Source organism: Amblyomma mixtum, chromosome 10 (genome assembly GCF_055824585.1).
Source record: "Amblyomma mixtum isolate Tamu chromosome 10, ASM5582458v1, whole genome shotgun sequence".
In the NCBI taxonomy this organism is placed as follows: Eukaryota; Metazoa; Arthropoda; class Arachnida; order Ixodida; family Ixodidae; genus Amblyomma; species Amblyomma mixtum.
In genome coordinates, this window is record NC_143021.1 from 94,489,910 (window position 1) to 94,508,395 (window position 18,486).

Below are 18,486 nucleotides of genomic sequence, written 5' to 3' on the forward strand. Positions count from 1 at the left end.
CACAGTGAATACAGAACGACGGTATACCTGCTCCTATACTGAACAGAGAGTGCCTTCTTTCTTAGGCAGATCAAATAAGCCTAAACGTTTCTGGTGCGAACATGCATTCCTAGCCGCGCGCTTTATCCAGAAGAAGAAGAAGAAGACGAAGAAGCCCTAATCGGTGTTCTCAACCACGCTCTTCTTGTCGCACCGCACAGTCCATGCCAGCAGTCTCAGCGGCTTTATATTTTCTCCACGTAAAGCCGTCGAGGAGCGCATGGGCAACATCCACCGCAAGACTGGCGAGTTGCCAGACGAGCACACAGGGTAGACGGAAAGCGAGGTGCAGCTCGTCCAACAGACGTGGCGCAAATTCAGTAGGGAGAACCCCGAGTACGGCGCCCTCCTTTTCCTCTCCATGTTCCTCAAGCACCCCGAGTACATTCAACTGTTCAAGCCCTTCCGCGGCAAGACAGTGGAGGCGCTCAAGGAAGACCCAACGTTCAGGGCGCACGGGTGCTCCATCGGATACCACATCACCTCCATGGTGGAGAGCTTGCGCGACCCGGCCACCTTCGAGATACTGGTGCGGCGCAACGCGGCCGAACACCTGCGTCGTAAGGGGGTCAAGCCGCTCCACTTCGAGGTGATGGGCCAGTGTCTGGTCGATACGCTGCAGTCCACAGATGAACGGCACATGACGCCAGCTGCTGTCGAGGCCTGGGAAAAGTTCCTCACGGTGAGTAATACATTCGGCTCCAGTTACTGTGCGAGTCTGGGCATCCGACACTACTATGTGGAGTTGGACACTTTTGAAGCGACCACGCGTAGCATAGAGTAGAAAAGCAACACATTAGAACTTGAAGTTCCGGCCAGCAAAACAATGCCAGAAAGGAGCCGTGCAGTTGGGAGATGGTGTTATTGAAGCCACTGAAACTAAACTTGAAAGATGAAGTAATTTGTTGCTTTGGTTATTTAATACTAAATGGTTCATAAGGGCAGAATATATGGCGTCGATAGGTCTACGGAACACCTTTAAACTGCAACTATAGAGGGTGAAGAGAAACATTTTATCGCGCAGTAGAGCGCAAAGACAACTGTGTTCCTCGTGCCGCTCTATCATGGCGCAGATTCCGAATATTTCTCGAGGACTTGAAGCCGTTTCTACTTCCAAAAACTTGTTCAACATAGTTCGCCCAAATGCTTTTGCGAAAAATGCGTGAGAAGGACGAGCATGCGTTCAGACCTTTATAAAATCGCCTGATGTTTCGTAGTGCATGGAGTCAATTTTCCCTCTGAAGGAGAACCCTGCGAGATTTCGACTAGCTACGAATAACAAACGAAACGGCCGGTGTGGCCCTTCACACCACACCTTTCACACTACGCCGTTGTGCCCCCTTCACACCACTTCGTACCACATTTTATTGCGCGCCACTTTTTCGTTAGTGAATTTTGCTGGTCTTGCCTTTCCAACCCATGCCACTAACTCGTCGCACTGCATATAAGTATTTTTTCTGATACTTAAAAAAGGCAATAAAATCGCTGACATGTTACTGGCTGATACTTGGGAACGGCAACCCCGAAAGACTTTCTTTCGTGATCAGGAGCTATTGCTAACAATGTATGCGATCAGAACAGTTACATTGTACAGTTTACGAGATCGTTTGCTCATTGTCGCTCGGTAAGTAGCGATTTCAGTGGTTTAAGCAAAACATTAAAAATAAAACACGGTAGTGAAGTTCGCGGTGCCGTATGTTGTTTGCTGCATCCGGTCGCTTTATGGGAATGCCCATTAAGTCCCTTTTTCTTGGGCCCTCCGCACAACCACACAGGAAGGGGTCAGTCAACCCGGCGGGAGAAGAGGGGGCGCCGAATGGCGGGGGATTACAGGAGACGTCAAACTCCCCTCATGGACTCAGTCGTTAGGCGGCATCCTGTGTGCACGTGTGTACGGCGAGGCTGACCTGCCACAGTGCGTGGCTCTTTGTACCATGTCTGCAGCGGCATGCTTTGACATATTGTCACGCTAGCTGCAGGCATGAGGAGCGACGACGAGAAACAGATGAGTTGAAATGGCGTTCCTCGAACTTGGCGGCAACCGGACCTTGGGAAAGCGAGTGTTCGCGAAGCTCGCAGCGGGAAAGCATAATTATCCGAAATCGTGATGGTGGAAAGTGTGCATATGTGTACAGTGTCGCGATGAGTTACCTTCTTTCCCCAATCATTCATTGGTTGTGTTATTCTTTCCCTAAATGCTGATTGGTGGTATTTTCCTTTCCCCAATAAGTTATTGGGTGGATGTTTGTATAGTACTTGATTGGTTATTCTCCCACCGAGGGCGGGGACATTGGTTTTAAAACCAGCTGCTTCGGCAGGACCGAGGGCTGGTTTCGTCACCTAGAACTGCGAGCCAGTCAAGTGTAAATATGTTTTCTCCTTGCTTGTATCCTCCTTTGTGCTTTTAATTGTTATAAAAGTTAACCTCTCCTAAAGTGTCCTCTTGCAATGTGATTGAGCAATTCGAATCTTCAAGACATCAAGAATCCTACAACAATCATCATTAACTAAATTTCCCTCTACGAGAAGAAGAGGGAATCCAACTACGGTGATTGCACTGAAAGCCACTTGCGGTTTTTAACAAAGTACTTGCGGCCCATTGCTGCAGTTTAGCGACCACAACCATGCCGCTGGGGAAGCACTGGCCGCATTTGTTTTTCGGTCCCGGACTACTTGCTGGCAGGTCTCGGCTTCCGCTCGGACAGGAAAAGCGTCATGGTCACATGACCTACTTGCCATAGGCTGCTTTCGAACTCGGCGCCAGAGCCGGGCTCCCCCTCGGTTACCGTACAAGGACGCTGTCATCTGCTAGCAGATGATGCAAGCCACGGGCACCACGACGCCGAAGCAACGCCGAGCGCTCGATCATGGTACTGAGTCGATTTAAAGACTGTACGGTCAGCTTAGCGTAGGTGCATTACACAACTCAGCTTCGGAGGTATGCTCGCCGCTACTGCTTGCGGCGAAGTTCGCACAAAGTAGCCCAACTCGTTGCGGATAGGCAGATAGACGAAAGCCTTCGCAAAAATGTTGACAACAAGCTCTATAGCTGCTCCAGTATACGAGTGGTTCACCTGCGATGCTTTCAGGTAAGCGTACAGACAGCATGTCGCAAGACAAGCGAACGAGAACCTCTTGACGACACGAGCAAACAATACGCGCTCGCAGCTCCGAACGCGCGTCCGTGTGCGGTGGATTTCAAGAAAATAAACGAAGATGCAAGAACAAAAAGTCTTGCGATGGCTCAGAGATCGGCTACGCAGCTCATGTGAAGGTTTAACGCATGATGTCGACCTCCAGGAACACGAAAAGTACTCGAAATGCACACGGAGTCTAACTCAATATGGCTGCCAGCGCGGCGCGCAGCTATCGTCTGCTGCCTTCTCAGCAGCCCCAAGCAGCCCGCGGACTGCCATAGGCTAAAAACGAACGCGTTGCTATGGCGATGCAGGCAGGTGGGCGGAGCTTTCGGGCTGCCCGAGAAAAACAAATACCGGACTCGAGTCCGCAAGTAGTCCCGGACAGTCCGGGACTGAAAAACAAATGCAGCCACTGGCTTAAAACCGCACCACCGTGGACCGCACACAGGTTGCTTAAAGTGCCATGGCGATGCTGCTGATGGCAGCGCAAGGAACAGTTCATGCCATGCGAACGGCTTTTGGGACGTAAACGAGCCGTGCGATATCTGTATGGTTGGTATCGCAACGAGATAGTTCATCTATGCTTTCTTTCTTCGGGCGAAGTTTGCTCACTTCATCGACACTGCCGCTGCGATCAGCGGCTCGGTTCGGATGACGCGGCTGGTACTTTATCTGGTCGCTTGCGGCAAGCGCGCAGCCCGCACATTGTCCTCACCTATATATTGTTACAGGTTCTATTTACAAATACTATTTACAAGACAGGTCGAGCAGAGCTTAGTGCGCCGGCGGCAGGACACTGGACTTCCTCGTTTTCTTCCAGCTTGCGCACATCTTCTTTGTTCCTCAGGGCCCATGCGTAGCACGTGACATTTCCCCGTTCGCAGACGAAGCCCTCTGGGCCAGTCAATCAGTCTGGGTCCCGAGAGTGGAAGGGCTTTAGCCGTGCGACATGCACGACTTGGGTTTTCCTTGAGCGGCGTCGTTGCGTTGATTGGGGAGAGATGACATAGTTGAGGTCATTGAAGCGAGCAACAACGATGAGCGGGCCTTTGTAGTGGGACAGCAGCTTTTGTGATAAACCACGCTTGCGTAGAGGCGTCCACAACCATACAACGTCACCGGGCAGGTAGCAGACATCCTTGCGCCGGTGGTCATAACGCTGCTTAGAGCGATCCTGCGACGACAAGGTGCGTATACGGGCAATCCGACGGGCTTCTTCAGCGCGACATAGAGTGTGGCAATAGAAGGCTCGGTGTCGAGAGAGAAAGGTAAGATGGTGTCGAGGGAGCTTCGAGGCGGACGGGCATAAAGACGGAAGAATGGGCTGTAACCAGTTATTTCATGCCCCGACATGTTATAGGCGTATGTAATGAATGGATGCACGTCGTCCCAGTTCTTATGGCGGGAATGGACATACATGGCAAGCATGTTCGTAAGTGTCCGATTAGTGCGTTCAACCAGTCCATTCGTCTGGGGGTGGTACGGCGTCGAGTGGCGAAAATGGCATGAACAAAGACGCAGAAGCTCTTCCACAACGTCTGCCGTAAACTGGCGACCGCGGGCACTGATAATAACTCGAGGAGGTCCATGCCGGAGGATGACAGCATGAAGAAGAAAGAGCGAGACTTCTGCAGCGGTGGCGCAAGGAAGGGCGGCGGTTTCACAGTAACGGGTGAGGTGATCAACGCACACGATGACCCAGCGGTTACCGTTGGACGAGCGGGGAAACGGGCCGAGCAGATGGAGACCAACTTGTTCATATGGTGTGCTTGGAGGTGGCACAGGATGCAGGCGTCCAGGCGAAGAAGTTGTGGGAAGCTTGAACCGCTGAAACCGCACGCAGGTGGCCTCGTAGCGCTGAACCATGTGACGCATTTTTGGCCAGTAAAGACGCTCTTTGATGCGGTTAAGGGTCCTGGCAAACCCCAAGTGCCCAGCCGTGACGTCATCATGCATTGCGTGCAGAACAGAGGAGTACAGAGAAGCTGGAACGACGATGAGAAAGCGCGCACCTCCAGGCGAGTAATTCGTTCTACAGAGTAAACCGTTGCGAATGCAGAAAGGGCTTGCGGATGTCGGGTCACGGGCTTCGGCAAAAAACGGCGCCAAGTGCTGATCCTTGCTTTGTTCCGTCTGGAAAGTACCAAGATCTGGAAACTCTTGGGAAATGGCAACGAGATAGTCGTCGAAGTTTTCATCTTCGAAAGTAGTAACCGTGAGCAGCAGCCGTGAGAGGCAATCGGCGTCGGTGTGTTGGCGGCCACTTTTGTAAGACACTTTAAAGTTAAACCCTTGGAGGCGTAACGCCCAGCGGGCCAACCGACCGCAGGGGTCGCGTAGATTCACAAGCCAGCACAGCGAATGATGGTCTGTGACGACTGTAAAAGCACGTCCTTAAAGGTACGAACGAAACCGTTGTACGCCGAAAACAACGGCGAGACACTCTTGCTCTGTTACAGTGTAATTGCGTTCCGACTTGCTGAGGGTGCGACTTGCATAAGCGACAACGTGTTGATTGCCCTCATGGCGTTGGATAAGCACAGCACCCACGCCGATGCCGCTGGCGTCAGTGTGGAGTTCAGTGGGTGCTGTCGTGCAGAAATGACGCAATATTGGCCGCGAGGTGAGGAGAAACTTGAGCTGCCGAAACGCGGAGTCGCATTCGGGAGTCCAGTGGAAAGGAGCGTCTTTCTGCAGGAGACTTGTAAGCGGGTAGGCTAAATCAGAAAACTTGGGAACGAAACGCCGAAAATATGAGCAAAGTCCTAGAAAACTCCTGAGCTCTTTCACTGATTTGGGCTCTTTGACACTGCTTACAGCTTCAACCTTCTGCGGGTCGGGCCTGACGCCATCCTTGTCAACGAGATGACCAAGCACAAAAAATTTGGCGTTCACCGAAGCGACACTTCTTGGAGCTCAGCACGAGGCCCGCTCTCTCTATGCAGTCTAGGACAATGGCTAAGCGGCTGTTATGTTCGCGAAGGTCCTTCGAAAAATAACAACATCGTCCAGATAACACATGCAAACTTGCCACTTCAGGCCACGTAAAAGCGTATCCATAAATCGTTCAAAAGTGGCAGGAGCGTTGCAAAGGCCGAATGGCATAACATTAAATTCATAAACCCCGTCAGGTGTCACGAATGCCGTCTTATCTTTGTCTTGCGGACGCATCGGGATCTGCCAGTATCCGGACCGTAGATCCACCGAGGAAAAGTAGGAGGCTGAGTGGAGGCAGTCAATGGCATCATCAACGCGTGGAACTGGATAAACATCCTTCTTTGGGACAGTGTTAAGCCGGCGGTATGGCTTCTGTCGAATCGGTTGTGCAGATCCAGTATTGATCATGTGATGGGTACGAGAAGCTGGAATCGGCAGTGGTTGGTCGCGACCGAAGTCAAACACGTCCGCATGCTTCATAAGAACGGCCACTAGTACCTGGCGGTCGGTAGTGGGTAGGGATTTGTTGACCAAGCCTAGGAATTGAGAGTCGCTCAGATCGCGGCGTCTAGTTGGACGAGACACGTTGTCAGTGATCGCGGCAACTGGTACAGAAAAACGTTCTTCAAAGCCAGCAAGTTTTAAACCACATGGCAATACTGCAAGTTCGTTGGAATGTTTGACAGTCCAAAGAGTGGCATGGCCCTTTGTCACACGTACGACGCTGCGGGGTACTAGTACACTTTTCTTTGCGCAGTTAAGGGAACAAGGTTCCACCACAGCATCGAAGGCATCAGAAATAGTGCTCGAGGACACAACGGGAACGAATATGGCAGACATAGCTGGAACGACGGTATCTTCAGAGACAGAAAACACTGGGGCAACCCCTGGCGAGTCTTCTATGAGAGCTGACCGAAGGCCAGGACTTAATCATATGCCACCACTGCGGAAGTCGAGCGTAGCGCCGCACTGGTGCAAAAAGTCAATACCAAGGATGATGTCATGCGTAGAACGAGGGAGCACCGTGAATTCAGTTCGGAACATTTGGCCAGCGATCACTACATTCACAAAACAAATACCAATCGGAACCAATGATTCTCCCCCTACACCCCGGAATATAACTGCACGATCCCAAGCGAACATTATTTTACGACCCAGACGGTTCTTGAAAGTTGAACTCATCACTGACACCGTGGCACCAGTGTCCACTAAGGCCATGACGCAAATACCGTCCACTAACACTTCATGGCGGTTCCTTAACATAACAATGGGCAGAGGAATTGGCACTATCGATGATCCGGCGAGCGCACCTCCATCGGCCGCACACGCTAGTTTCCCGGTGACAGTGGGGAACGACGTTGGGGAGAAGGCGAGCGGCGAGAGCGGTGCGGAGGTGGAGTCAGACTTCGGTCAGAGGCAGGGGAATCGTTCCGTGGTGGCGCGTAACTGGATGGGCGCTGAGGCGATGTGAAGACACGGTCATGAACAGGCGCATTGAAACGCGGGAGAGGGTACGACCATTGGCGCTGGGAGCGGGAAAACTGGCCCCGGCGACGGCAGAATCTAGATATGTGACCGATCAGACCACAGCGGTAACAAAGTGGTGGGTCGCGGGGGCACTCGGGATAACACTCCTCGCAGCCAGTGTCGATGCGGCCATCGTACTCCGGCCGCCGCAGGTGGCGTTGCGGACGAGCTGGCGCACTGGGGCCGGGGCGGGTGGTCCGGGGAGCGTCGCTGTAATCAATGCGAGTAGCACTGGCAGGGGCCTTACTGGACAAACTCCAAGGGGAGGAGCGGTAGGCGGGAGCCGCCTGCAGAGAGCAGCTCTCATACGGGACTTCACTGCGGCGCCCAAGATCTTGATGCCGGGAGAGTTCGTCACGCACGATTTGACGAATGACGTCCGGGAGAGTCGCAGCATTCACAGGCTCGTGGAAATCCACGCTGGCGACGGTGGTGACGTTAGGCAGGCGGCCGAACTTGGGAGTAATTCGACGCAGCTTTATAGCTTCAATGGTGCGGCAGTGCTTGAGGATATCCGTGGGCGAGTCTAAATTTTCTTTACTGATAAGAAAGCTGTAGACGTCCTCTGCGATGCCTTTAAGGAGATGGCCAACGCGATCTTCGTCGGACATACTGGGATTGACGACTTTGCACAGCTTCAAGACCTCTTCTATGTAAGTCGTGCAGGTCTCTACAGGCACTTGCGCTCTCTGAAGCAAAGACTGCTCAGCGCATTTTCGTTTGGCAACGGTATCTCCGAAGCAGCTGCGGAGCTCTTCCATGAAGCGGTCCCAACTCGTTATCGATGCCTCATGGTTTTCGAACCTAGTTAGCGCGGTACCATCGAGAAAGAAAACGACATTGGCCAGCTGAAGAGTGGCATTCCAGCCGTTGTATTTGCTAACCCGCTTGCAATTGGTGAGCCAATCATCCACGTCTTCGCCAGCCTTCCCGAAAAACGTCCGCGGCTCACGGTAGTGCTGCAAGCGGGCGTCGCTGCGCCGGTCGGACGTGCGTCGGCTTCCTTGGGCATTTGCACGGGCAACGGTGGCAATCCGGCGATTCTTCGGCTTCAGCGGTTTCGAGAGGGGTCCGTGGTGATCGGTACCCAGCACCTCCAATACTATTTACAAATACTATTTACAAGACAGGTCGAGCAGAGCTTGGTGCGCCGGCGGCAGGACACTGGACTTCCTCGTTTTCTTCCAGCTTGCGCACATCTTCTTTGTTCCTCAGGGCCCATGCGTAGCACGTGACAATATCTTACACCGTCGCCCAGGATAATAATCGCAGTATCTTACCCTCCATGTCACCGATCTTGTAAGCTGTGGCTTTCTACCAATAATGGCATATATGACACATACACAGCAAAAATGCATACAGAACTTGCACCCAAGCAACAAGCTTCACCAAGGTAGCCCTAGCGGACCTGGAAAACCTTGAGCCTATGTACACGCATTGTGCATGACAAGAGCGCGAACTCTGCAGCCCAGTTGTATAACATTCAACTCGGCGCCTTGCAAGGTCCGCAAGGTTACCTGGTTCCGGTGGATAACAACCACTTACACACTAAACACGAATCTACCGGATGTATGCCCAGATGTGGATGAACTCGCTTGCCCTCTAGAGAATTCCATTTTGAAAATCCACCCTAATCCTTTAATGGGGTGTAATTTTTGCCCGCCAAGGATGTTTTGCCTGGCTCAGTGGAAATATTTATTAGTTCCTTCAGAAAATTGGTACGAGGCGCTGCAGCATTTTTTTTTCGTGCAGACAAGAAGGATTTCAAGGTAGCCTCAAGGAATTAATTCACAACCGTTTAGGTACTTTTCTGAGGATTGTCGAAATTTTTTTACTTACTAAGGAACATACATAATTGGGACTTTTCGTCTCGTTGGAGGTTTTCTTGACCCTGCTTCAGTCTGGAAGCCTCGTCATCATCGGCCTGACTAGGCCTACTTCAGCGCAAAGGTCTCTCCAATGTCTCTCGAATTAGCACTGTTCTTTGCCTGCAGCGGCCAACGTACTCCTAAACTTTTTAATCTCATCTGCCCCCCCCCCCCCCCCCTAAATTCCTGCCGCCCTTTGCTACGCTTGCCTTCTCTTGGAATCTCTTCAGTTACCCTTAAGGAACAGCCGTTATTCGCAACCTCGCATCAGATGCACTCTCCAGGCCCAAGACCTGAAGTGATACTAAGCAATATTGCAGTGCACATGATGCATTGCACACTACGGTCCACTATTAAGGGGAAGATCCTGCAGCGTGGCCGCCACGCTCCGCGAAGCCCACCGCCAATAATTGGCGACGCTAGGCGCATGCACCGCGAGGGCGGACGATGGAGTCAGCCTCGCGTCTTTTGCTACGGCGGTCTCCTGGCGCTTGGCTAGCGCAGGTAGAATACCTGTAATGTGAATTGGGTACTAAAAATCTGTCTGAATTGCCGACATTTCGCCGAATCATAAAAGTGCCCGACATCTAGAGCACCGCGAGGGCCCTACGTTGTTCTGCTTCCTCCTCCCCCTTCTGCCTCTCACTTTATTCTCTCATGAATCAATAGAATTGTTGACCTACCTACCTAAAAATAAAAAGCGCATTTTTCTAGGAGCGGCATAAAAAGGAATATTTTTGAAATATATAGTTATTTATTTTTGACTCCTTCGAAGCAATTTTTCCACAATACAAAAAAAGGTATGGGAGAGACATCACGTAAAGGCAAGAATCAAAATGATTCATTTATATCTCTTAATCTGCGTGCATGGAAGCCATTGTATTGGCGTTGTTAAGAGGTGTGTGCGTCTTTCATGAAGTACTAACGTGACACGTGATGCCTGGCTGTTACAAGCGTATCATAACTTCTCATGCTGAGCGAGTGTGAAGTCGCATAATATTGTGACCAACCAGGAAGTGACCGAACTAAACTGGAAGTGTGACTGGAAGTGACGTCACACAACCGGATTAATTCTGGCAACGCCTCTACGTGGTTCGTTCTGCTATCGCGTTAAAATTAACGGACGCCGGACAATGTTCAGGCTTTCTTTCGATGCCACAGGGCACTCGCCGAACGGTCGTCGCAACAGTTCCAGTTCCATAACGTCTAAACTGGTTCGACAGCGTAGCTTCACTGCGCCACTCATGGTTTGTTGGCGTCACTTCCGGCTTGGCGGCGACACTTCCTGTGGCTACTCATGGCTCAAAGGCTAACTTCTGGGCGTATTTTGCTGTTTAGTAACGTCACTTCCGGCTTGGTGGCGTCACCTGTAAGTGATGTCAGCTATGTTATGAGTCATGACATCACACGCTTGTCGCGATCACATATCATGTGTCATGATTAGCATACTTCATAAGGCTCATGTACGCAGGCGTCGTTATACACGGCAACGGCAGCCATACAAGAAAACCACCAGCAAATATAAACGCGATGCCTCATACCAAGACGACGATCATGTCAGGACATGATCATCGACGACCAATGATTCACGTGGCATGTGAATGTGATCACACATGCTTTGATTTCTATAAAAACACATCCAGCATGGACCGAGTGTGACAGCGATACAAAAACGATCAAAGCCCGTGGAAAATGCCCACACAGGCTCCTTATGCTTTTGCTGAGTAATCGCCCGCTGGTTTCCATTGGTGTAGAACAGAAAGTGTACAGAACCAGAAGAGACGTCTCCCATGCATTGCAATAATGAAAAGGCACTGATAAGATTTTAGTACATGTTAAAGATTCTCTAACGCTTGAACAGCAACACGCCGTTTTTTGCGGGTGGTTAAAGAAAATAAATCATCCGGTAATTCGTTAAAGGTAGCTGGCACGTAATATTTTCTAGTTGCTTTGCCGTAGTGAGTGCGCACTCTCGGTTTATGGTAGCGAGGAATATGTCTCAACGGTACCGGTTTCGTATTTATGTGTCTGTATGCGCTATTCCAAAAATATTTCAGTACCACAATTTGTTTAAAAAGATTGTCAAAAGAAGGCAAACCGGCTGCGGTAAAGACACTGTTGGGCAGATTTTCCTGCGGCAAGTAGAGAACGCTTGTAGCAATGCTTTTCAAAATCCTATAAACAGGACAATTCCATGTGAAAGAGCAGTTAAAGAAACAACACATCAAGACACTATACCCCAGAGCCTGGGCGACTAATTTCTAACAGAAAATGGCATCATAGTTCGCAAATTAAACAACAAGCATGCAACACTTCTGAGTTTCTTACAAATGTGAGTCATCTGAGTATTCCATGCCAAATTACTGTCTAATAATAATAATCTTTGTTCAGCACAATCTGAACATACAAAAAAAAACGGAAGCGCCGAAGCCACAAGTGGGCTTGTGCGGCGACAACCGGCAGCCGCGGCAATGATAATACATTGCAGAAATACTACGCTGTTATATAGCTGCGAAAAAAATTGCTTCTTATTTTAAGAGTACAGCCCTCGCATTCAACATTTTCTCCTCCTCAAGCCAAGCGACGGGAGAGCGTCGCTGCAGAGAAGGCGAAGCTGGCTCGACTTTCCGCACAAACTTCGCATGCGTTGGCGTCGTTGATTCTGGCCGGTTATCGACGCTGCGGGATGCTGCCCATTGTAGCATACTGTTCAGTTGGAGCACGCTTTACAGTAATACAATGTATTAACACATTTCGCACGCTTAGGGCTATGGAAGAAGAATAAAACGAGGATATAGATGTCACATGGGGAATGAAGTGGCGTAGTTCAGGAAGGCTAGTCCGCGCAGGACGGGGACATTACACGCTATGGCCAGAACTACCCGGCGACAATGAGCCGTGGCGCAGGTATTCTTCATTACTTCGCAGCGGAAGCGACAACAGCTTGGGAAATCCGCCAAGGTAGATGTACTATGGTCGCGTAGCCTGCATAGCCCTTACAAAAATTGCTTTTGTGATTCTTTAGAAAGTCTTTCAAATTTACTCATTAAAATGTAATGTGTTTCTTTTAGTTCTGTATGGAGTTTTTGTCCAGAGTTTCAATAACTAATTGGAAACCGCAGTGTTATAGGAACACGGCTAACGTCCTTTAAAAGAAAAACTGCAATGAGTTGCTTTAGAAACTCCTTGAGGAGTCTCTTTAGAAACCCTTTTGAGCGCACTCATTTCATTGTAATGTGCTGTTTTTGAATCTCTATAGAATTTGGGTACAGTCTTTCAATCACTAATTGGCCACTGCATTGCTATAGAAATGTGGTTAATGTCATTTAAAAGAAATACTGTAGTGACTTGCTTTAGAAACTCCTTGAGAAATTGTTTAGGAATTCTTTTGAGTGTACTTATTTCATTGTAATGTGCTGCTTTTGAATTTGTATAGAATTTGGGTACAGTGTTTGAATAACTAATTGGCCACCACATTGTTATAGGAACATGGCTAACATCCTTTAAAAGAAATACTGTAACAACTTTCTTTTGAAACTAGTTATATGAATTTAATGTAAATCCATTGGAATGCATTTATTTCATTGCAATGTGATGCTTTTGACACTGTATAAGATCTGAGTAATGAGTTCCAAAAACTAATTGGCCACCACATTCCTATAGAAGCCCAGCATGCACAATGTAACATATATGATGTAACCACTGATTGCTGTAAGCATGCAAGAAATCATACAAAGCAACAGCACATGACATAAAATCAACTAACTTTATTTCACTTAGCAACTTTTACAGTAGCTTATGGAATTGAACGTTTGCAGCTCCAAGCGAGCCTTAGTAATTAGCAGCATTTATGATGAAGCTGATAGGAGACATGGCACACGAACAGTACGAGCACATTTTATTTTCAGACAATCAAGTAATTTTAGATTCATTTTCTGCGCCACATGTGCAACAAAGATCACACCTCAAAGAGAGTATGTTTTCACAAAAAAACAGTGGAGTAGCGACTCAAACAAATACTGCCTAGCCTTCTTCCTTCAATAGCTCTGAGTATATGCCTGCCTTAATTTTATTCACTTATGCCCTACATAAGGGACACAATGCTAGTCGGAGCCACAACAAAAGGCTAGCTGCATGTTCATTCTGTGAGAATTAAAAGTTAGAAAGCACTGTGTACCTTTATGTAGTATTCTGAAAGAATATAATTTACAGCTGTCTCAAGGATTGCGTGCACAATAGAGTGAACATGATGAAGGAGTCACAATTGTTTTGAAGAGGACACGTGAGATCTACTGTCCAGAATTAAACTGCCTCTTGTTAAAAGAGTACACGCACCTAATTTTGGTGGCATGTTTTCTTCTCCACAGTAATGTGGAAGACACTACTACGCATAGATCACCGGGTGGCATTCAGCTGCAAACTATAAATAATTTATAATTGAATTTTTCTCTCATGCTGTTTCGGCTTCAACAGCCAAACAACGAATGTAACGTTAACGTGCCCATATAGGTCACATGAGGCATGAAAAAACCGCAAATTGCTGCTTCTTCATTTGTTGTCATTCAGGCTGTTGAGCCTGCTTGGCTTTAGCATTGTAGCAAATTAAAAGGACAAAGCAGTGATTATATCACAGTTTCTTCATGTCTCGCGAGACCTGTAAGCACACTTTGATGTCACAGTCATCGTTCGGCTGTTGAAACTGAAACAGCATGAGAAAGAAATTCAACTGTAAATTATTTAGCGGGCATACTAGAATACCACATAATAATCCATGCCTTACAAATCATTACAAAGCAGAAAACATGCACCCAAAAGTTAGGTGTCTGTACTCCTTTGAGCAGGAATAAATTCTTAATTCAAGCAAGACACAAAGTACAAGAATGACAAAACAAAACAAAGAGTACATTATTCATTTCTACTCTACATGACTAAAAATCGTCCCATGAGGATGCAAATTTCAAGGAGTACTTTATGTCTGATACTGAGCAATAATGAGCCAGATAGCCATCCTGCATATTACCGTTTGCTGCAAGGGCACGCCTTTGTTGGCATTTTAATTCAGACTGGTTTGCACTACCTGCTATTAACCACAAAAAAGCTATACATCAAATCTCTGACTGTGCCAAGAAAAGAACTGGTTTCTTTCATTACATATACGTGACTTGTGTTTTCCTACATTGCTTCACATGTACAAATTGATCCAACCATAGGGAATAGAGGGTGGCCAGAATAGGATGCTTGACAGTTGGCTGCTCAATAAGCCTTGTTAGGTGACAACATAAGCTGTGAATGTCATCTGTTACAGCCCCCTTTCTTCACTCAACTGCTGCTGTCCACAGGCAACTAATATTGTACCTATGCATATGCTTTCCTGAGCTGAGTTTATGTGTTGCCTGGATTCACAATGGTCAGCTTTCCCAACAATCTAAGAGACCATCATAAGCAGGCTGCAAAATTCACTGCTAAAGAAAGCTGTGATATGCTGCAGTAATCAATTGAACAAAAAGAAAAATGAGAAGAAAAGCTATATTCGGTTTAGAGGAGAAACAAAACAAATATTTCGAAAACCAATCTATTTCATTCCTTTGTAGCAAATAGTAAGGAGGATAAATGTGCTGAGATATTAACAACCAAATCAAAGCCCACATTTAAAGTATGCAAATGCTTGATACAGATCTGACTTCCTAACTATGCTGGTATAGACATATTTTGTTTAGAATTAATAACCTTTAATTGAGTGCATTATTCTGAAAATAAAAATTGGTCAAAAGAAGGCAACTGTTGGTTCATATCGGCACTTCCATTTATTATTTGGATGTGATCTTCATGGTGCATATCCCACAGTACAATAATTCAATTGCATAGATACGAGCATTTCCATTCATAAAATGTGCTGATCACTTGCAGTAAGCCAATGATGTGACATGGCCGGCAGATTATTAGGTGCATCATTCTTGTTTGCGCAGAGACAAGGAGGTGTCAGGTAGGCACCACCCATGCTTGCCAGTCTGAAGTACCCAGATGTCTGCGTATAGGCCAAAGAAAAAAAAAACAGTCAGTGAGACCTAGCACACAACTCCTTTTACACTAATTCAAACAAAGGCATCAATCAGATCAGAATCTACAAGTAGTAGTACTCTAGTGATCTAGCTTTGAAGAGTACTAACAGCACAATGCAGAAAGCATGATTTCGAAATAAATGGCATGTACACTTCGAAAAGAACTATAAACACCATCCAGCTGTTACTGATACTGCTACCAGACTACAATATTTCATAAGAATGAATAACTATTACATTAGCCTGTACCAGTATTCATTTAATACAAAATATTTATCACCACTATAGTGCAGTGACAATCACTTTAACTCACCTTTCTTCTGTGGTTTACGAGTGACTGATTAAATGCAGTAAGTAAATTAGGTGCAGTGAAAACTTAGAACAGCTGTCACTCAACCTCAGTAGCTCACAGGTAGCACAAAGCGTCTACATCTGAGTCTCTCGGAATGGCGACTCAAACACAGTAATTGCACTCACTAAACATCTGACAAGATGGTGATGCCGACGACCCCCTCGTTAAGCAAAGGGATAGATTCTGATCGTGCTGCATTTAGAAAACTTTTCACTTCCCTGCTCCACTAATGCTGGATTGATACTGCTGAAATAGTTGTAGAAAGATAGTAAGTGCATTAACAATGTCACATTACTATTTTAAACTGCTAGCCAGTATAATCCATTGCATCCATATAAATGAATCCATTCAGTTACATAAATTAGGAACTCACGATGTCTCTAGCACTCTGGTAGCGAGATCAATAAAGCTGTATTCCAGTTGCTGCAGAAAAGCAATGAGATTACAGCCAGGCAAATGAATCAGCACCATTACCACAGACATAACAAAACACAATATTGCCACGTATCATTGTAGCGTCCGTTCGTTCGCGCAAGGCCGCAGAAAAGGGGTGTTATCATTTTTGTTCGTGACGCGAGAAGCGACCGGACTAATCTCGATTGTTCACAGCCATGAACAGCTTCGCCTACGTGTTTCTAGATTACTCTAGATGATCTCGACCTGTTATCTCGAAGTTTCCTAGCCGGCTTTAAATTGAACGATGCCACGAGCAGCGGGCATTCGTAGTTCGACGACTGATTGACAAGCACGCTTGTTGCTTACGCCGCCACCGAGTGATTCAGTTATTTTGCGGGCGCAAGTCAGCCCAGATAAAGAGCTTCGTTTGCAAGTCTTTCTGGTGTCTTCCTGACCGCTGGACTGCCGTCACTACAACGTGACATCTGGTGGAGGTGCCGGGGAGCCTTCCATGTACCAGACACCCACAGCAAGTCGCGACGCCAGCCCTTCGAGTCATTCACCGGAGCACTTGACTCCAGTCTACCACGCAGCCTCTTGGAGCCTCCAGCCATGACTTACGCCGCAGCAGTGCGCCGTCCTGCACCTCGACGACGGCACCTAAGCCCCTATCGCCATTAGCCAGCTGCGCTGGAGCGCCGCCCTCTCGCCCCAACTCGCCCGTCCTACGAGCGTCGCACATGGCCTAGGAAACGCGACGAGTCGAGAACACCCGACCAGCGCCGCCAACTATGCTTCCACTGCGGAGAAGCCGGTGACATTCTCCGGTACTGCCCATACAGGAGAATGGGCATCCGAGGATTTTCTTACGACGCTCCACGGCCCCGACCTGGCCTGCGACCAGCCGCAATCGAAGAGTTCTTGCGTCGGGAAGAATACTCATCGCCGAGCCGCCCATCTCGTTCTCCGTCGCCATCCTCACCGCGCTATGTATCTCCTAGCCGAGGCTACGCAGTGCGCGGACGCTCCCCCGGCCCCCGAAGGTTAAACTGAATAAAGCAGCCTCTGGAGGTGAGGTTGCTTCTGAGCGCAAGAACTAAGACCGTCCATCGACGAAAACACAAGACTATGCCTCAACTACGACGACGACCCCTACTACGACGACCCCTACGACGACGACCCCTACGACGACGACACCTACGACGACGGCACCTACGACGACGGCACCTACGACGACGGCCCCTACGACGACGGCCCCTACGACGACGACTCTTACGACGACAACCCCTACGACGACGACAACCCCTACGACGACGACAACCCCTACGACGACGACAACCCCTACGACGACGACGACAACCCCTACGACGACGACGACCCCTACGACGACGACGACCCCTACGACGACGACGACACAGCCAGACTTGAAGCTTTTACCGCTGCCCTTAAACCTTATTACGAACGCTAAAGGACTCGAAGTTCGCGTTCTCCGCGTTTATTTTCATTTTAAAGCATCGAGACGATGCTTCTTTGCGAGGGGGGTAATGCCACGTATCATTGTAGCGTCCGTTCGTTCGCGCAAGGCCGCAGAAAAGGGGTGTTATCATTTTTGTTCGTGACGCGAGAAGCGACCGGACTAATCTCGATTGTTCACAGCCATGAACAGCTTCGCCTACGTGTTTCTAGATTACTCTAGATGATCTCGACCTGTTATCTCGAAGTTTCCTAGCCGGCTTTAAATTGAACGATGCCACGAGCAGCGGGCATTCGTAGTTCGACGACTGATTGACAAGCACGCTTGTTGCTTACGCCGCCACCGAGTGATTCAGTTATTTTGCGGGCGCAAGTCAGCCCAAATAAAGAGCTTCGTTTGCAAGTCTTTCTGGTGTCTTCCTGACCGCTGGACTGCCGTCACTACAACGTGACAATATAAAAAAATCTCTTTAAGGCATGGCACTACAGTGCAAGTGGGAACATCTCGGCGAAATCAAAGTCTCAGTACTTCTCTCTTTGATAAACTCTGGAGAAACCGCATGCGTCACCATAAAGTCCTTTGAAATAAAATTATTTCAAAGCATAGTCGAAAACATTATGCGCAGTTTGCGATGGTAAAACCGTAAGTGTGCAATTCATTTTTGCACCAGTTCGAAGTATGCTTGAAATTCCAA

General features: G+C 48.3%; 1 pseudogene; it reads left to right on the top strand.

Annotated features, from left to right (window-relative positions):
* The first annotated feature begins 232 nt into the window (after nt 1-232).
* LOC149326453 (uncharacterized) overlaps nt 233-18,486 on the top strand; it is a 28,653-nt pseudogene continuing 10,399 nt past the window's right edge.